The sequence below is a fragment of the Hyla sarda genome, chromosome 5 (genome assembly GCF_029499605.1).
Source record: "Hyla sarda isolate aHylSar1 chromosome 5, aHylSar1.hap1, whole genome shotgun sequence".
NCBI classification, from domain to species: Eukaryota; Metazoa; Chordata; class Amphibia; order Anura; family Hylidae; genus Hyla; species Hyla sarda.
This window is the reverse complement of record NC_079193.1, coordinates 380,231,988-380,251,731: the sequence shown is the minus strand read 5'-3', so window position 1 is coordinate 380,251,731 and position 19,744 is coordinate 380,231,988. Positions and strand designations below refer to the sequence as shown.

Below are 19,744 nucleotides of genomic sequence, written 5' to 3'. Positions count from 1 at the left end.
TTAAAGTCAAGTCTGGTAGGGAACAGAATTCTATTTGATACCCTGCCACTGTCTGGAGTATCCATGCGTCTGCAGTAATTGCTGACCATGCGTGGATAAAATGTTGCAGTCTGCCCCCTACGGGAATGGGAAAAGAACTCAGGTGTGTCGTACTCACCGGTAGTATGTCTGGAGCGGGGGTAACCTCTTCCTCCACGTCCTCTCCAAGGACGTCCGCGGGGTGGGAAAAAGGGTGATGATTGTGCGACTGGCACAGGGTAGGGTTGTGGAGCCTGGTTGTACTGAGGAGCTGGAGCTCTGTTGTACGGCCTAGTAGTGTAGTTGCGGCCGGCAGATCGGCTCCTGCTTCTGCCGGCCGTTGTGAAAACCTTAGCCGAACCCGATTTCTTAAGGGATGTTTGGGCTTTGTCAAGGCTGGTATACAGCCCGACCATCTTATTGATGTCTTTAATAAGGGTATCTCCGAAGAGAAGGCCCTCGGCAGCGGGTCCGGGTTCAGTCTCCGCTAAGTGAGAGAGTTGTGGGTCAAGTCTCATCAAGATTGATCGTCGACGTTCGGTCGCACAAGTGGTGTTTGCACACCCGAGCAGACATACTGCTCTTTGGGCCCAACCTCTAAGTTGCAGCAGATCGATCGGTTGATCAGTTGCCGCCTGTTCCGATAGATTGAGAATCATGGTGACAGGGCCGAAGAGGTCCAAGATTCGATCCTGGATGGTCCTAAAGGACCTCTCGATACCCTTCTTGGAATATTTTCCATGTTTAGTGAGGTATCGTAAGAGTATGGGGTCAATTTCGGGCGTAAGCACCACCTTCTTGGGAATGCATGGTCGGGGGCATTCCGCCTTTAACTTGTTGCGGTTAGCCTTATCCACCGACCTGCGAGCCCAATGTTCTATATATTGGGACACTTCAGGGGTGGGAGCCCAGTCTCCAGAGCGCGGATGGGTTATAGCCTCTGGGTCAAAGAAAGGCTCTCCACGAGAGTCTAACACAATGTCACCCTGGGGTACAGGGTTAGCGTCCTCAGGGATCGCCATATGCCCACTATCCTCTATTGCACTGTCAGACTCATTGGCATCAGCCACTTCGGATTCTGCGGAGGATTCTTCATCTGTAGAATCTACAAATGAATCCGGTTTGGTCCGTCTAGCGGATCGTTGCCCCTGCTTGCGCAACTCCCCGGGGCCCAGGGGTCTATTAGAGTCTGGAGGCAAAGTGGGTCGGCAGGCCGGGTCGGGAACTGCCTGGTGCATAAAATTTACTTCCCCTGCCGGGGAGTCAGATACCATGATGGTATGATTGCGTTTCTGAGACGCTTTACCCTTTTTATAGGGTGGTTCGCCACTGCATGAGGGTTTCTGAGAGGTATGTGCAGGATGCTGCAAACTTTTGGGAGGCAGGACAGAGGACATCGCTGCTTGCACTGATTTGTTTATCAGATCTTGGATCTGGGCAGCAGTCAGGTAAAGGGGTGCATCCAAGGAAGGATCCTCTCCCCTGGGGGAACTAGTAGTATTGTCATCTGCCATAATGTTAATCAGTATGGGGTATATGAATGTACCCAGGGGCTGTAGCAGTTAATGTCTACAAAGGGCTCTATAGAGGTAAGCTGGGGACAGTAAGGGGCAAGAGGGAATAAATTCCCAGTAAATACCGACAATATACAGCAAAAACTAGTCCAGGCTCCGTCCCTCACGCCGATCTCACTGAACTGGAGATTGCGATGCAGGGAGGAGCGTTGAAAATCGCAGAGCGGCGTAATCTCGCGAGATTACCGCTCACTGTGTACAGATAGGACGAGCTAGCTGACTAAGACACGCCTACCTCCCCTCCGCGCGGAGCGAGCGCGAAAAGGAGGAATAAGAAGAGGAAAAGTAAACAAAATGGTGCCGAAGATGGCGCTGAAGAAGAAATGAGTTGAAACTTGTGACAGGCGTCGCACAGGGACGGCGTGTGTCGTTGACAGGGGAAGAAACCCGGAGTGGGGTATAAGGGTGCAGCAATAGTAAAGTCAGAGTATAGATCAATAGATTGTATAATCGAAAATATAATGGAATAGAATGGTAAATAGAATAGAATGAAAACACAGGGCAACAGGGAGGACTGTATTATAGAATACAGACTTATACCTGAAATGCCCAGACAGTCAAACAACAGTGATAATACTTATCTGAAGTTCTGCTATGAGCAGAAAGAAAGAGGAGGAGACAATGGAAGCAGTCCTTTATATACCAAGCATCCCGGCCAGGGATTGGTCAATACACCCTATGGACTGCTGGGAGTTGTAGTTTTAAGTGGTTCTTTAAAAGTTTTTTTGTAAAAATTCATTAAAAGAGTTTTGAATTTCTGCTATGGGCATTAATAAAGGAAGATTAATGCATAAGATATGAGCCTCCTGTCTGATATATAACTCAGGATCAGTACAGGATAAGTAATGTAATGTATGTACACAGTGACCTCACCAGCAGAATAGTGAGTACATCTCTGGAGTATAATACAGGATATAACTCAGGATCAGTACAGGATAAGTAATGTAATGTATGTACACAGTGACCTCACCAGCAGAATAGTGAGTACAGCTCTGGAGTATAATACAGGATATAACTCAGGATCAGTACAGGATAAGTAATGTAATGTATGTACACAGTGATCTCACCAGCAGAATAGTGAGTACAGCTCTGGAGTATAATACAGGATATAACTCAGGATCAGTACAGGATAAGTAATGTAATGTATGTACACAGTGACCTCACCAGCAGAATAGTGAGTACAGCTCTGGAGTATAATACAGGATATAACTCAGGATCAGTACAGGATAAGTAATGTAATGTATGTACACAGTGATCTCACCAGCAGAATAGTGAGTACAGCTCTGGAGTATAATACAGGATATAACTCAGGATCAGTACAGGATAAGTAATGTAATGTATGTACACAGTGACCTCACCAGCAGAATAGTGAGTACAGCTCTGGGGTATAATACAGGATATAACTCAGGATCAGTACAGGATAAGTAATGTAATGTATGTACACAGTGACCTCACCAGCAGAATAGTGAGTACAGCTCTGGAGTATAATACAGGATATAACTCAGGATCAGTACAGGATAAGTAATGTAATGTATGTACACAGTGACCTCACCAGCAGAATAGTGAGTACAGCTCTGGAGTATAATACAGGATATAACTCAGGATCAGTGCAGGATCAGTAATGTAATGTATGTACACAGTGACCTCACCAGCAGAATAGTGAGTAAAGCTCTGGAGTATAATACAGGATATAACTCAGGATCAGTACAGGATAAGTAATGTAATGTATGTACACAGTGATCTCACCAGCAGAATAGTGAGTACAGCTCTGGAGAATAATACAAGATATAACTCAGGATCAGTACAGGATAAGTAATGTAATGTATGTACACAGTGACCTCACCAGCAGAATAGTGAGTACAGCTTTGGCCTCTTATGTCTTGAATGTTTATTTTATGGTTATGTAATAATGTTAGATGAGATTTTATTTTCTCTCCAGGTTTATAAAGTGTAGTAATAGTATTTGTCCTCCCCTCTCTATCCTGTCCTCCACTTCAGCCTCTTCCCAGTTGTTTCCTCTCTCCCCGCACATCTGTGTCAGCCATTGTTTGTGGGGACTTCGCTCCCTGTGAGGCTTCAGGACGTCGTCTCCTCGTTCGGCTTCTGATTCTCTGCCAGATTAGACAATTTATTATTCTGTGAGGAAAAGAAAGGAGAAGAAGCATCTGGAATATTGTGATCGAAGGCGAATGCCAGAAGGACCCCTGAAAGTGTCCGTCCTGTGTATCTAAGTCCTGTGTATCTAAGTCCTGGAGACAGTCATACAGCAGGTAAGTGTCCTAGACGGGGACCTGTCTGTAATATAACTGGGTTCAGGGAGGAGCCGGTGTCTGTAGGTTCTTCTCTGACCTTTAGGCATCTGGTAGAATCGTCAGGATACATTATGGGTTTCTAATTCGTCCACAACATTTTGTATTTCTATAATTTTTTACCAAATTTTCTGGAAAAAGCAGGAATTTGGGTAAAAGTTCTATTGTCTGATCTGTTCATGATGATAGTGATAGAGATGACTGAATAATTACAGACGGTTCTGTACTTCACTGTACTATACCTATAATCATTGTAGAGAGAACAGTCACAGAGCATTGTCTAGATTGGATACAATTGTATCACTTCTCAGCTGTGAGCAGGACTAGCTATGTACAATGTATCAGTCTGGAGTCCAGGATGTTTAGCTCACAGAGCATTGTCTAGACTGGATACAATTGTATCACTTCTCAGCTGAGAGCAGGACGAGCTATGTACAATGTATCAGTCTGGGGTCCAGGATGTTTAGCTCACAGAGCATTGTCTAGACTGGATACAATTGTAACACTTCTCAGCTGAGGACAGGACTAGCTATGTACAATGTATCAGTCTGGGGTCCGGGATGTTTAGCTCACAGAGCATTGTCTAGACTGGATACAATTGTAACACTTCTCAGCTGAGAGCAGGACGAGCTATGTACAATGTATCAGTCAGGAGTCCAGGATGTTCAGCTCACAGAGCATTGTCTAGACTGGATACAATTGTATCACTTCTCAGCTGAGAGCAGGACTAGATATATACAATGTATCAGTCTGGGGTCCAGGATGTTTAGCTCACAGAGCATTGTCTAGACTGGATACAATTGTATCACTTCTCAGCTGAGGGCAGGACGAGCTATGTACAATGTATCAGTCTGGGGTCCAGGATGTTTAGCTCACAGAGCATTGTCTAGACTGGATACAATTGTATCACCTCTCAGCTGAGAGCAGGACGAGCTATGTACAATGTATCAGTCTGGGGTCCAGGATGTTTAGCTCACAGAGCATTGTCTAGACTGGATACAATTGTATCACTTCTCAGCTGAGGGCAGGACGAGCTATGTACAATGTATCAGTCTGGAGTCCAGCATGTTTAGCTCACAGAGCATTGTCTAGACTGGGTACAATTGTATCACTTCTCATCTGAGAGCAGGACTAGCTATGTACAATGTTTCAGTCTGGAGTCCAGGAGGTTTAGCTCACAGAGCATTGTCTAGACTGGGTACAATTGTATCACTTCTCATCTGAGAGCAGGACGAGCTATGTACAATGTATCAGTCTGGAGTCCAGGATGTTCAGCTCACAGAGCATTGTCTAGACTGGATACAATTGTATCACTTCTCAGCTGAGAGCAGGACTAGCTATGTACAATGTATCAGTCTGAGGTCCAGGATGTTTAGCTCACAGAGCATTGTCTAGACTGGATACAATTGTATCACTTCTCAGCTGAGAGCAGGACTAGATATATACAATGTATCAGTCTGGGGTCCAGGATGTTTAGCTCACAGAGCATTGTCTAGACTGGATACAATTGTATCACTTCTCAGCTGAGAGCAGGACTAGCTATGTACAATGTATCAGTCTGGGGTCCAGGATGTTTAGCTCACAGAGCATTGTCTAGACTGGATACAATTGTATCACTTCTCAGCTGAGGGCAGGACGAGCTATGTACAATGTATCAGTCTGGGGTCCAGGATGTTTAGCTCACAGAGCATTGTCTAGACTGGATACAATTGTAACACTTCTCAGCTGAGAGCAGGACGAGCTATGTACAATGTATCAGTCAGGAGTCCAGGATGTTCAGCTCACAGAGCATTGTCTAGACTGGATACAATTGTATCACTTCTCAGCTGAGAGCAGGACTAGATATATACAATGTATCAGTCTGGGGTCCAGGATGTTTAGCTCACAGAGCATTGTCTAGACTGGATACAATTGTATCACTTCTCAGCTGAGGGCAGGACGAGCTATGTACAATGTATCAGTCTGGGGTCCAGGATGTTTAGCTCACAGAGCATTGTCTAGACTGGATACAATTGTATCACTTCTCAGCTGAGGGCAGGACGAGCTATGTACAATGTATCAGTCTGGAGTCCAGCATGTTTAGCTCACAGAGCATTGTCTAGACTGGGTACAATTGTATCACTTCTCATCTGAGAGCAGGACTAGCTATGTACAATGTTTCAGTCTGGAGTCCAGGAGGTTTAGCTCACAGAGCATTGTCTAGACTGGGTACAATTGTATCACTTCTCATCTGAGAGCAGGACGAGCTATGTACAATGTATCAGTCTGGAGTCCAGGATGTTCAGCTCACAGAGCATTGTCTAGACTGGATACAATTGTATCACTTCTCAGCTGAGAGCAGGACTAGCTATGTACAATGTATCAGTCTGAGGTCCAGGATGTTTAGCTCACAGAGCATTGTCTAGACTGGATACAATTGTATCACTTCTCAGCTGAGAGCAGGACTAGATATATACAATGTATCAGTCTGGGGTCCAGGATGTTTAGCTCACAGAGCATTGTCTAGACTGGATACAATTGTATCACTTCTCAGCTGAGAGCAGGACTAGCTATGTACAATGTATCAGTCTGGGGTCCAGGATGTTTAGCTCACAGAGCATTGTCTAGACTGGATACAATTGTATCACTTCTCAGCTGAGGGCAGGACGAGCTATGTACAATGTATCAGTCTGGGGTCCAGGATGTTTAGCTCACAGAGCATTGTCTAGACTGGATACAATTGTATCACTTCTCAGCTGAGGGCAGGACGAGCTATGTACAATGTATCAGTCTGGAGTCCAGCATGTTTAGCTCACAGAGCATTGTCTAGACTGGGTACAATTGTATCACTTCTCATCTGAGAGCAGGACTAGCTATGTACAATGTTTCAGTCTGGAGTCCAGGAGGTTTAGCTCACAGAGCATTGTCTAGACTGGATACAATTGTATCACTTCTCAGCTGAGAGCAGGACTAGCTATGTACAATGTATCAGTCTGGGGTCCAGGATGTTTAGCTCACAGAGCATTGTCTAGACTGGATACAATTGTATCACTTCTCAGCTGAGGACAGGACTAGCTATGTACAATGTATCAGTCTGGGGTCCGGGATGTTTAGCTCACAGAGCATTGTCTAGACTGGATACAATTGTATCACTTCTCAGCTGAGAGCAGGACTAGCTATGTACAATGTATCAGTCTTGGGTCCGGGATGTTTAGCTCACAGAGCATTGTCTAGACTGGATACAATTGTATCACTTCTCAGCTGAGAGCAGGACTAGCTATGTACAATGTATCAGTCTGGAATCCAGGATGTTTAGCTCACAGAGCATTGTCTAGACTGGATACAATTGTATCACTTTTCAGCTGAGAGATGGACTAGCTATGTACAATGTATGAGTCTGGGGTCCGGGATGTTTAGCTCACAGAGCATTGTCTAGACTAAATACAATTGTATCACTTCTCAGCTGAGGACAGGACTAGCTATGTACAATGTATCAGTCTGGAGTCCAGGAGGTTTAGCTCACAGAGCATTGTCTAGACTGGATACAAATGTATCACTTCTCAGCTGTGAGCAGGACTAGCTATGTACAATGTATCAGTCTGGAGTCCAGAATGTTTAGCTCACAGAGCATTGTCTAGACTGGATACAATTGTATCACTTCTCAGCTGAGGACAGGACTAGCTATGTACAATGTATCAGTCTGGAATCCAGGATGTTTAGCTCACAGAGCATTGTCTAGACTGGATACAATTGTATCACTTTTCAGCTGAGAGATGGACTAGCTATGTACAATGTATGAGTCTGGGGTCCGGGATGTTTAGCTCACAGAGCATTGTCTAGACTGAATACAATTGTATCACTTCTCAGCTGAGGACAGGACTAGCTATGTACAATGTATCAGTCTGGAGTCCAGGAGGTTTAGCTCACAGAGCATTGTCTAGACTGGATACAAATGTATCACTTCTCAGCTGTGAGCAGGACTAGCTATGTACAATGTATCAGTCTGGAGTCCAGAATGTTTAGCTCACAGAGCATTATCTAGACTGGATACAATTGTATATACTTCTCAGGTGAGAGCAGGACTAGCTATGTACAATGTATCAGTCTGGGGTCCAGGATGTTTAGCTCACAGAGCATTGTCTAGACTGGATACAATTGTATCACTTCTCAGCTGAGAGCAGGACTAGCTATGTACAATGTATCAGTCTGGAGTCCAGGATGTTTAGCTCACAGAGCATTGTCTAGACTGGATACAATTGTATCACTTCTCAGCTGAGAGCAGGACTAGCTATGTACAATGTATCAGTCTAGAGTCCAGGATGTTTAGCTCACAGAGCATTGTCTAGACTGGATACAATTGTATCACTTCTCAGCTGAGGACAGGACTAGCTATGTACAATGTATCAGTCTGGAGTCCAGGAGGTTTAGCTCACAGAGCATTGTCTAGACTGGATACAATTGTATCACTTCTCAGCTGAGAGCAGGACTAGCTATGTACAATGTATCAGTCTGGAGTCCAGGATGTTTAGCTCACAGAGCATTGTCTAGACTGGATACAATTGTATCACTTCTCAGTTGGGAGCAGGACTAGCTATGTACAATGTATCAGTCTGGGGTCCTGGATGTTTAGCTCACAGAGCATTGTCTAGACTGGATACAATTGTATCACTTTTCAGCTGAGAGTAGGACTAGCTATGTACAATGTATCAGTCTGGGGTCCAGGATGTTTAGCTCACAGAGCATTGTCTAGACTGGATACATTTGTACCACTTCTCAGCTGAGGACAGGACTAGCTATGTACAGTGTATCAGTCTGGGGTCAGGGATGTTTAGCTCACAGAGCATTGTCTAGACTGGATTCAATTGTATCACTTCTCAGCTGAGATCAGGACGAGCTATGTACAATGTATCAGTCTGGGGTCCAGGATGTTTAGCTCACAGAGCATTGTCTAGACTGGATACAATTGTATCACTTCTCAGCTGAGAGCAGGACTAGCTATGTACAATGTATCAGTCTGGAGTCTGTGCTGTTTAGCTCACAGAGCATTGTCTAGACTGGATACAATTGTATCACTTCTCAGCTGAGAGCAGGACTAGCTATGTACAATGTATCAGTCCGGAGTCCAGGATGTTTAGCTCACAGAGCATTGTCTAGACTGGATACAATTGTATCACTTCTCAGCTGAGAGCAGGACGAACTATGTACAATGTATCAGTCCGGAGTCCAGGATGTTTAACTCACAGAGCATTGTCTAGACTGGATACAATTGTATATACTTCTCAGGTGAGAGCAGGAATAGCTATGTACAATGTATCAGTCTGGAGTCCAGGATGTTTAGCTCACAGAGCATTGTCTAGACTGGATACAATTGTATCACTTCTCAGCTGAGAGCAGGACTAGCTATGTACAATGTATCAGTCTGGGGTCCAGGATGTTTAGCTCACAGAGCATTGTCTAGACTGGATACAATTGTATCACTTCTCAGCTGAGAGCAGGACTAGCTATGTACAATGTATCAGTCTAGAGTCCAGGACGTTTAGCTCACAGAGCATTGTCTAGACTGGATACAATTGTATCACTTCTCAGCTGAGAGCAGGACTAGCTATGTACAATGTATCAGTCTGGAGTCCAGGATGTTTAGCTCACAGAGCATTGTCTATAGACTGGATACAATTGTATCACTTCTCAGCTGTGAGCAGGACTAGCTATGTACAATGTATCAGTCCGGGGTCCATGATGTTTGTTTAGCTCACAGAGCATTGTCTATAGACTGGATACAATTGTATCACTTCTCAGCTGTGAGCAGGACTAGCTATGTACAATGTATCAGTCCGGGGTCCATGATGTTTGTTTAGCTCACAGAGCATTGTCTAGACCCTTTATACAATTGTATCACTTCTCAGCTGAGAGCAGGACTAGCTATGTACAATGTATCAGTCCGGAGTCCAGGATGTTTAGCTCACAGAGCATTGTCTAGACTGGATACAATTGTATCACTTCTCAGCTGAGAGCAGGACGAACTATGTACAATGTATCAGTCTGGAGTCCAGGATGTTTAGCTCACAGAGCATTGTCTAGACTGGATACAATTGTATCACTTCTGGAGAACTTTTCAAAATATATATATATATATATATATATATATATATATATTTCTTTGTCCTAGAGGATTTCTTCCTTCTAAGACATTCTTTACATGAAGTGTTTGACCTCCTCTGGGTTAGGCAATACTCTATGTGTGCCTTGCACTTCTAACACATCAAGGATCACTTATAACATCCATTAAAGGGGTACTCCTGTGGAAAACTTTTTTTTTATAAGTCAACTGGTGCCAGAAAGTTAAACAGATTTGTAAATTACTTTTATTAGTAAATCTTAATCCTTCCAGTACTTATCAGCTGCTGAATACTACAGAGGAAATGGTTTTCTTTTTGGAACACAGAGCTCTCTGCTGACATCACGAGCACAGTGCTCTCTGCTGACATCTCTGTCCATTTTAGGAACTGTTCAGAGTAGGAGAAAATCCCCATAGCAAACATATGCTGCTCTGGACCGTTCCTAAAATGGACAGAGGTGTCAGCAGAGAGCACTGTGGTCATGATGTCAACAGAGAGCTCTGTGTTCCAAAAAGAAAACCATTTCCTCTGTAGTTTACAGACCCTAAAAAGTACTGGAAAGATTAAGATTTTTTTAATAGAAGTAATTTACAAATCTGTTTAACTCTCTGGCACCAGTTGATTTAAAAAAAAAAAAAAAAAAAAAAAAAAACACGGGAGTACCCCTTTAAATTCCCATTGTGAGACAGTGACATCAGTGGTGGTCTGGGACCTACCAGACCATAGCTGATGAGGACTTTGGTAAAGTCTGTTTTCGGACCTGGATTTTTAGGGGATGACAGGTCATTCCCTTTCTGGGCCAGTTCAGGATTTTTGTGTGACCAAAGTCAGCACAGGTGCTGAAGACATCTGGTTACTGGGCTTCAAATTAAGGTGTAACGTAGTCTGCAGGCTGAGGCTGTGACCATCTGACAAAAGTTGGAGTCCTAAGGTTTTGCAGCTTCTAAGGCAGAGTTTCCCAACCAGGGTGCCTCCAGGTGTTGCAAAACTACAACTCCCAGCATGCCCGGACAGCCTTTGGCTGTCCGGGCATGCTGGGAGTTGTAGTTTTGCAACATCTGGAGGCACCCTGGTTGGGAAACACTGTTCTAAGGGGACATTTTGACCTGTGTTACATTTGACACGTGTTTTGATTAGTGACTAGTAGTAAGCCACCTGTATACATAGGGAGGATTATTTTATAGTTAGTGCTTGGACCGGCATGAATTTATTTAGTATTTTCTACCAGGGTGTAAAGGCCATAGATAAAGACAGGAGAAGCCATGTTTAAACTTTATGTCCATGTCTGCTGTATGTCACTATTACGCTGGCTCTACAGGGCTAATCTCCTATAATAGGACATAACATAGGGGGGTCCCAGGGGACGGACACATCCTGTAGAAGGGAACGTTGGAATAAATATTGGGATAGTGAAGATGATGTTACATTCCTCCATTCCCCTGGAGATCACAATGGAAATGTTCCTACAAAAGGGGAATAACTGCGCTATATGGGGGTACACAGCGAGGGATTCCTGTACATAAGACATGTATGGAGAACAGCACATTCACAGTGCCCCCAGTTATAGTGCCAGCATTGTGCCCTCCCATTAGTACCAACAGATGTCTACCAGTTCTAGTGCCAGCATTGTGCCCCCCCCCCATTAGTACCAACAGATGTCCACCGGTTATAGAGACAGCATTGTGCCCCCCCATTAGTACCAACAGATGTCTACCAGGTATAGTGCCAGCATTGTGCCCCCCCCCCATTAGTACCAACAGATGTCCACCAGTTATAGTGCCAGCATTGTGCCCCCCCATTAGTACCAACAGATGTCTACCAGTTATAGTGCCAGCATTGTGCCCCCCCCCATTAGTACCAACAGATGTCTACCAGTTATAGTGCCAGCATTGTGCCCCCCCCCATTAGTACCAACAGATGTCCACCGGTTATAGTGCCAGCATTGTGCCCTCCCATTAGTACCAACAGATGTCGACCGGTTATAGTGCCAGCATTGTGCCCTCCCATTAGTACCAACAGATGTCCACCAGTTATAGTGCCAGCATTGTGCCCCCCCATTAGTACCAACAGATGTCTACCAGTTATAGTGCCAGCATTGTGCCCCCCCATTAGTACCAACAGATGTCCACCAGTTATAGTGCCAGCATTGTGCCCCCCCATTAGTACCAACAGATGTCTACCAGTTATAGTGCCAGACTTGTGCCCTCCCATTAGTACCAACAGATGTCCACCAGTTGTAGTGCCAGCATTGTGCCCTCCCATTAGTACCAACAGATGTCCACCAGTTATAGTGCCAGCATTGTGCCCTCCTGTTAGTACCAAAAGATGTCTACCAGTTATAGTGCCAGCATTGTGCTCCCTATTAGTATAAGATGATGTCCCCCAGTTATAGTGCCAGCATTGTGCCCCCCCCCCATTAGTACCAACAGATGTCCACCGGTTATAGTGCCAGCATTGTGCCCCCCCCCCATTAGTACCAACAGATGTCCACCGGTTATAGTGCCAGCATTGTGCCCCCTATTAGTATAATATGATGTCCCCCAGTAATAGTACCAGTGATGTGCCCCCTATTCTTAGTACAGTTTTACTCCAGTAATAGTTCCAGTTGATTAAAAGGAGGACAGAGTTGTGTCCTGAGCCCCGTCTGCCGTGCGCTGTATATAATACAGGTGTCAGGGACTTGCACATCTCCCCAATATTTATAGTGCCAACAAAATGCCCCCAGTAGTAATAGTGCCAATAATAATGTCTATTATAAATATGTGACCCGTGTACTCCCATTAGACGGTCAGGTTCATTACCATGGTGACAGGAGTCATGGCCACTTGTGTTGTTGACACAGTCACTTTAGGAGTGAAGCAGCGCTAAAGTAGCTGTGTCAACAACACAAGATGACGACTTCTCTTTATACATATAAATTGTTAGTGCAGAAATGTTATCAAATGAGTTTATGAAGCTTCCTGTGCCCCCTCCGAAGTACCCGGATTTGCCAATATTCGTCCGTCATGTGGTGAATACAAAACTATAATAGCCCATCGCCCCTGGAAGGGTTAACGGAACTTATTCCTTTGTGTCTTATCTCTGCCTGTAAGACACAGAGACAGCGGAATGGTGGCAGCGAACCAAGTATTGTCCGCACTGGACACGATCCCCGAGGAGCTGATCTACAGATAGAGAGGAACAATGGAGGGGACACCTGTTATACTGCAGATTACTGAGAGTTTACATCACTGTATAGATCTACAATAAGGGCGGAGGGGACAGTAATACAAAACCCAAATACAACCCCACCCTGGAGCCACCGAAAGGACTAAAATAAGATGATCGAAGGTCTCAAATCATATTATAATAACTCCAAGAATCCTGACCATAGGAGCTTACACTCTATAAGGAATAAGAGGAGATACAGGAGGAGGAGTAAGAGTCCTGACCATAGGAGCTTACACTCTATAAGGAATAAGAGGAGATACAGGAGGAGGTGTAAGAGTCCTGACCATAGGAGCTTACACTCTATAAGGAATAAGAGGAGATGCAGGAGGAGGAGGAGTAAGAGTCCTGACCATAGGAGCTTACACTCTATAAGGAATAAGAGGAGATACAGGAGGAGGAGTAAGAGTCCTGACCATAGGAGCTTACACTCTATAAGGAATAAGAGGAGATACAGGAGGAGGAGTAAGAGTCCTGACCATAGGAGCTTACACTCTATAAGGAATAAGAGGAGATACAGGAGGAGGAGTAAAAGTCCTGACCATAGGAGCTTACACTCTATAAGGAATAAGAGGAGATACAGGAGGAGGAGTAAGAGTCCTGACCATAGGAGCTTACACTCTATAAGGAATAAGAGGAGATACAGGAGGAGGAGTAAGAGTCCTGACCATAGGAGCTTACACTCTATAAGGAATAAGAGGAGATACAGGAGGAGGAGTAAGAGTCCTGACCATAGGAGCTTACACTCTATAAGGAATAAGAGGAGATACAGGAGGAGGAGGAGTAAGAGTCCTGACCATAGGAGCTTACACTCTATAAGGAATAAGAGGAGATACAGGAGGAGGAATAAGAGTCCTGACCATAGGAGCTTACACTCTATAAGGAATAAGAGGAGATACAGGAGGAGGAGTAAGAGTCCTGACCATAGGAGCTTACACTCTATAAGGAATAAGAGGAGATACAGGAGGAGGAGTAAGAGTCCTGACCATAGGAGCTTACACTCTATAAGGAATAAGAGGAGATACAGGAGGAGGAATAAGAGTCCTGACCATAGGAGCTTACACTCTATAAGGAATAAGAGGAGATACAGGAGGAGGAGTAAGAGTCCTGACCATAGGAGCTCACACTCTATAAGGAATAAGAGGAGATACAAGAGGAGGAGTAAGAGTCCTGACCATAGGAGCTTACACTCTATAAGGAATAAGAGGAGATACAGGAGGAGGAGGAGTAAGAGTCCTGACCATAGGAGCTTACACTCTATAAGGAAAAAGAGGAGACACAGGAGGAGGAATAAGAGTCCTGACCATAGGAGCTTACACTCTATAAGGAATAAGAGGAGATACAGGAGGAGGAGTAAGAGTCCTGACCATAGGAGCTTACGCTCTATAAGGAATAAGAGGAGATACAGGAGAAGGAGTAAGAGTCCTGACCATAGGAGCTTACACTCTATAAGGAATAAGAGGAGATACAGGAGGAGGAGTAAGAGTTCTGACCATAGGAGCTTACACTCTATAAGGAATAAGAGGAGATACAGGAGGAGGAGGAGTAAGAGTCCTGACCATAGGAGCTAACACTCTATAAGGAATAAGAGGAGATACAGGAGGAGGAGTAAGAGTCCTGACCATAGGAGCTTACACTCTATAAGGAATAAGAGGAGATACAGGAGGAGAAGTAAGAGTCCTGACCATAGGAGCTTACACTCTATAAGGAATAAGAGGAGATACAGGAGGAGGAGTAAGAGTCCTGACCATAGGAGCTTACACTCTATAAGGAATAAGAGGAGATACAGGAGGAGGAGGAGTAAGAGTCCTGACCATAGGAGCTTACACTCTATAAGGAATAAGAGGAGATACAGGAGGAGGAGGAGTAAGAGTCCTGACCATAGGAGCTTACACTCTATAAGGAATAAGAGGAGATACAGGAGGAGGACTAAGAGTCCTGACCATAGGAGCTTACACTCTATAAGGAATAAGAGGAGATACAGGAGGAGGAGGAGTAAGAGTCCTGACCATAGGAGCTTACACTCTATAAGGAATAAGAGGAGATACAGGAGGAGGACTAAGAGTCCTGACCATAGGAGCTTACACTCTATAAGGAATAAGAGGAGATACAGGAGGAGGAGGAGTAAGAGTCCTGACCATAGGAGCTTACACTCTATAAGGAATAAGAGGAGATACAGGAGGAGGAGAGTCCTGACCATAGGAGCTTACACTCTATAAGGAATAAGAGGAGATACAGGAGGAGGAGGGGTAAGAGTCCTGACCATAGGAGCTTACACTCTATAAGGAATAAGAGGAGATACAGGAGGAGGAGGAGTAAGAGTCCTGACCATAGGAGCTTACACTCTATAAGGAATAAGAGGAGATACAGGAGGAGGAGTAAGAGTCCTGACCATAGGAGCTTACACTCTATAAGGAATAAGAGGAGATACAGGAGGAGGAGTAAGAGTCCTGACCATAGGAGCTTACACTCTATAAGGAATAAGAGGAGATACAGGAGGAGGGGTAAGAGTCCTGACCATAGGAGCTTACACTCTATAAGGAATAAGAGGAGATACAGGAGGAGGAGTAAGAGTCCTGACCATAGGAGCTTACACTCTATAAGGAATAAGAGGAGATACAGGAGGAGGGGTAAGAGTCCTGACCATAGGAGCTTACACTCTATAAGGAATAAGAGGAGATACAGGAGGAGGAGTAAGAGTCCTGACCATAGGAGCTTACACTCTATAAGGAATAAGAGGAGATACAGGAGGAGGAGGAGTAAGAGTCCTGACCATAGGAGCTTACACTCTATAAGGAATAAGAGGAGATACAGGAGGAGGAGTAAGAGTCCTGACCATAGGAGCTTACACTCTATAAGGAATAAGAGGAGATACAGGAGGAGGAGGAGTAAGAGTCCTGACCATAGGAGCTTACACTCTATAAGGAATAAGAGGAGATACAGGAGGAGGAATAAGAGTCCTGACCATAGGAGCTCACACTCTATAAGGAATAAGAGGAGATACAAGAGGAGGAGTAAGAGTCCTGACCATAGGAGCTTACACTCTATAAGGAATAAGAGGAGATACAGGAGGAGGAGGAGTAAGAGTCCTGACCATAGGAGCTTACACTCTATAAGGAAAAAGAGGAGACACAGGAGGAGGAGTAAGAGTCCTGACCATAGGAGCTTACACTCTATAAGGAATAAGAGGAGATACAGGAGGAGGAGTAAGAGTCCTGACCATAGGAGCTTACACTCTATAAGGAATAAGAGGAGATACAGGAGGAGGAGTAAGAGTCCTGACCATAGGAGCTTACACTCTATAAGGAATAAGAGGAGATACAGGAGGAGGAGGAGTAAGAGTCCTGACCATAGGAGCTTATACTCTATAAGGAATAAGAGGATATACAGGAGGAGGAGTAAGAGTCCTGACCATAGGAGCTTACACTCTATAAGGAATAAGAGGAGATACAGGAGGAGGAGAGTCCTGACCATAGGAGCTTACACTCTATAAGGAATAAGAGGAGATACAGGAGGAGGAGGGGTAAGAGTCCTGACCATAGGAGCTTACACTCTATAAGGAATAAGAGGAGATACAGGAGGAGGAGGAGTAAGAGTCCTGACCGTAGGAGCTTACACTCTATAAGGAATAAGAGGAGATACAGGAGGAGGAGTAAGAGTCCTGACCATAGGAGCTTACACTCTATAAGGAATAAGAGGAGATACAGGAGGAGGAGGAGTAAGAGTCCTGACCATAGGAGCTTACACTCTATAAGGAATAAGAGGAGATACAGGAGGAGGAGGAGTAAGAGTCCTGACCATAGGAGCTTACACTCTATAAGGAATAAGAGGAGATACAGGAGGAGGAGAGTAAGAGTCCTGACCATAGGAGCTTACACTCTATAAGGAATAAGAGGAGATACAGGAGGAGGAGAGTAAGAGTCCTGACCATAGGAGCTTACACTCTATAAGGAATAAGAGGAGATACAGGAGGAGGAGTAAGAGTCCTGACCATAGGAGCTTACACTCTATAAGGAATAAGAGGAGATACAGGAGGAGGAGGAGTAAGAGTCCTGACCATAGGAGCTTACACTCTATAAGGAATAAGAGGAGATACAGGAGGAGAAGAGTCCTGACCATAGGAGCTTACACTCTATAAGGAATAAGAGGAGATACAGGAGGAGGAGTAATAGTCCTGACCATAGGAGCTTACACTCTATAAGGAATAAGAGGAGATACAGGAGGAGGAGTAAGAGTCCTGACCATAGGAGCTTACACTCTATAAGGAATAAGAGGAGATACAGGAGGAGGAGTAAGAGTCCTGACCATAGGAGCTTACACTCTATAAGGAATAAGAGGAGATACAGGAGGAGGAGTAAGAGTCCTGACCATAGGAGCTTACACTCTATAAGGAATAAGAGGAGATACAGGAGAGGAGGAGTAAGAGTCCTGACCATAGGAGCTTACACTCTATAAGGAATAAGAGGAGATACAGGAGGAGGAGTAAAGTCCTGACCATAGGAGCTTACACTCTATAAGGAATAAGAGGAGATACAGGAGGAGGAGTAAGAGTCCTGACCATAGGAGCTTACACTCTATAAGGAATAAGAGGAGATACAGGAGGAGGAGTAAGAGTCCTGACCATAGGAGCTTACACTCTATAAGGAATAAGAGGAGATACAGGAGAGGAGGAGTAAGAGTCCTGACCATAGGAGCTTACACTCTATAAGGAATAAGAGGAGATACAGGAGGAGGAGTAAGAGTCCTGACCATAGGAGCTTACACTCTATAAGGAATAAGAGGAGATACAGGAGGAGGAGTAAGAGTCCTGACCATAGGAGCTTACACTCTATAAGGAATAAGAGGAGATACAGGAGGAGGAGTAAGAGTCCTGACCATAGGAGCTTACACTCTATAAGGAATAAGAGGAGATACAGGAGGAGGAGTAAGAGTCCTGACCATAGGAGCTTACACTCTATAAGGAATAAGAGGAGATACAGGAGGAGGAGTAAGAGTCCTGACCATAGGAGCTTACACTCTATAAGGAATAAGAGGAGATACAGGAGGAGGAGTAAGAGTCCTGACCATAGGAGCTTACACTCTATAAGGAATAAGAGGAGATACAGGAGGAGGAGTAAGAGTCCTGACCATAGGAGCTTACACTCTATAAGGAATAAGAGGAGATACAGGAGGAGGAGGAGTAAGAGTCCTGACCATAGGAGCTTACACTCTATAAGGAATAAGAGGAGATACAGGAGGAGGAGGAGTAAGAGTCCTGACCATAGGAGCTTACACTCTATAAGGAATAAGAGGAGATACAGGAGGAGGAGTAAGAGTCCTGACCATAGGAGCTTACACTCTATAAGGAATAAGAGGAGATACAGGAGGAGGAGGAGTAAGAGTCCTGACCATAGGAGCTTACACTCTATAAGGAATAAGAGGAGATACAGGAGGAGGAGGGTAAGAGTCCTGACCATAGGAGCTTACACTCTATAAGGAATAAGAGGAGATACAGGAGGAGGAGGAGTAAGAGTCCTGACCATAGGAGCTTACACTCTATAAGGAATAAGAGGAGATACAGGAGGAGGAGGAGTAAGAGTCCTGACCATAGGAGCTTACACTCTATAAGGAATAAGAGGAGATACAGGAGGAGGAGTAAGAGTCCTGACCATAGGAGCTTACACTCTATAAGGAATAAGAGGAGATACAGGAGGAGGAGGAGTAAGAGTCCTGACCATAGGAGCTTACACTCTATAAGGAATAAGAGGAGATACAGAGGAGGAGTAAGAGTCCTGACCATAGGAGCTTACACTCTATAAGGAATAAGAGGAGATACAGGAGGAGGAGTAAGAGTCCTGACCATAGGAGCTTACACTCTATAAGGAATAAGAGGAGATACAGGAGGAGGAGTAAGAGTCCTGACCATAGGAGCTTACACTCTATAAGGAATAAGAGGAGATACAGGAGGAGGAGTAAGAGTCCTGACCATAGGAGCTTACACTCTATAAGGAATAAGAGGAGATACAGAGGAGGAGTAAGAGTCCTGACCATAGGAGCTTACACTCTATAAGGAATAAGAGGAGATACAGGAGGAGGAGTAAGAGTCCTGACCATAGGAGCTTACACTCTATAAGGAATAAGAGGAGATACAGGAGGAGGAGGAGTAAGAGTCCTGACCATAGGAGCTTACACTCTATAAGGAATAAGAGGAGATACAGGAGGAGGAGTAAGAGTCCTGACCATAGGAGCTTACACTCTATAAGGAATAAGAGGAGATACAGAGAGGAGGAGTAAGAGTCCTGACCATAGGAGCTTACACTCTATAAGGAATAAGAGGAGATACAGGAGGAGGAGGAGTAAGAGTCCTGACCATAGGAGCTTACACTCTATAAGGAATAAGAGGAGATACAGGAGGAGGAGTAAGAGTCCTGACCATAGGAGCTTACACTCTATAAGGAATAAGAGGAGATACAGGAGGGGGAGTAATAGTCCTGACCATAGGAGCTTACACTCTATAAGGAATAAGAGGAGATACAGGAGGAAGGAGGTAAGAGTCCTGACC

At 44.7% G+C, this 19,744-nt stretch overlaps 1 protein-coding gene across 1 annotated transcript in view; it reads left to right on the top strand.

Moving 5' to 3' along the window:
- Window positions 1-3,624: 3,624 nt before the first annotated feature.
- The window catches only part of LOC130274479 (uncharacterized), a gene marked incomplete in the record, with an annotated part of 75,499 nt that continues 59,379 nt past the window's right edge, over window positions 3,625-19,744 (top strand). The window contains 1 exon segment of the mRNA XM_056522873.1: window positions 3,625-3,830.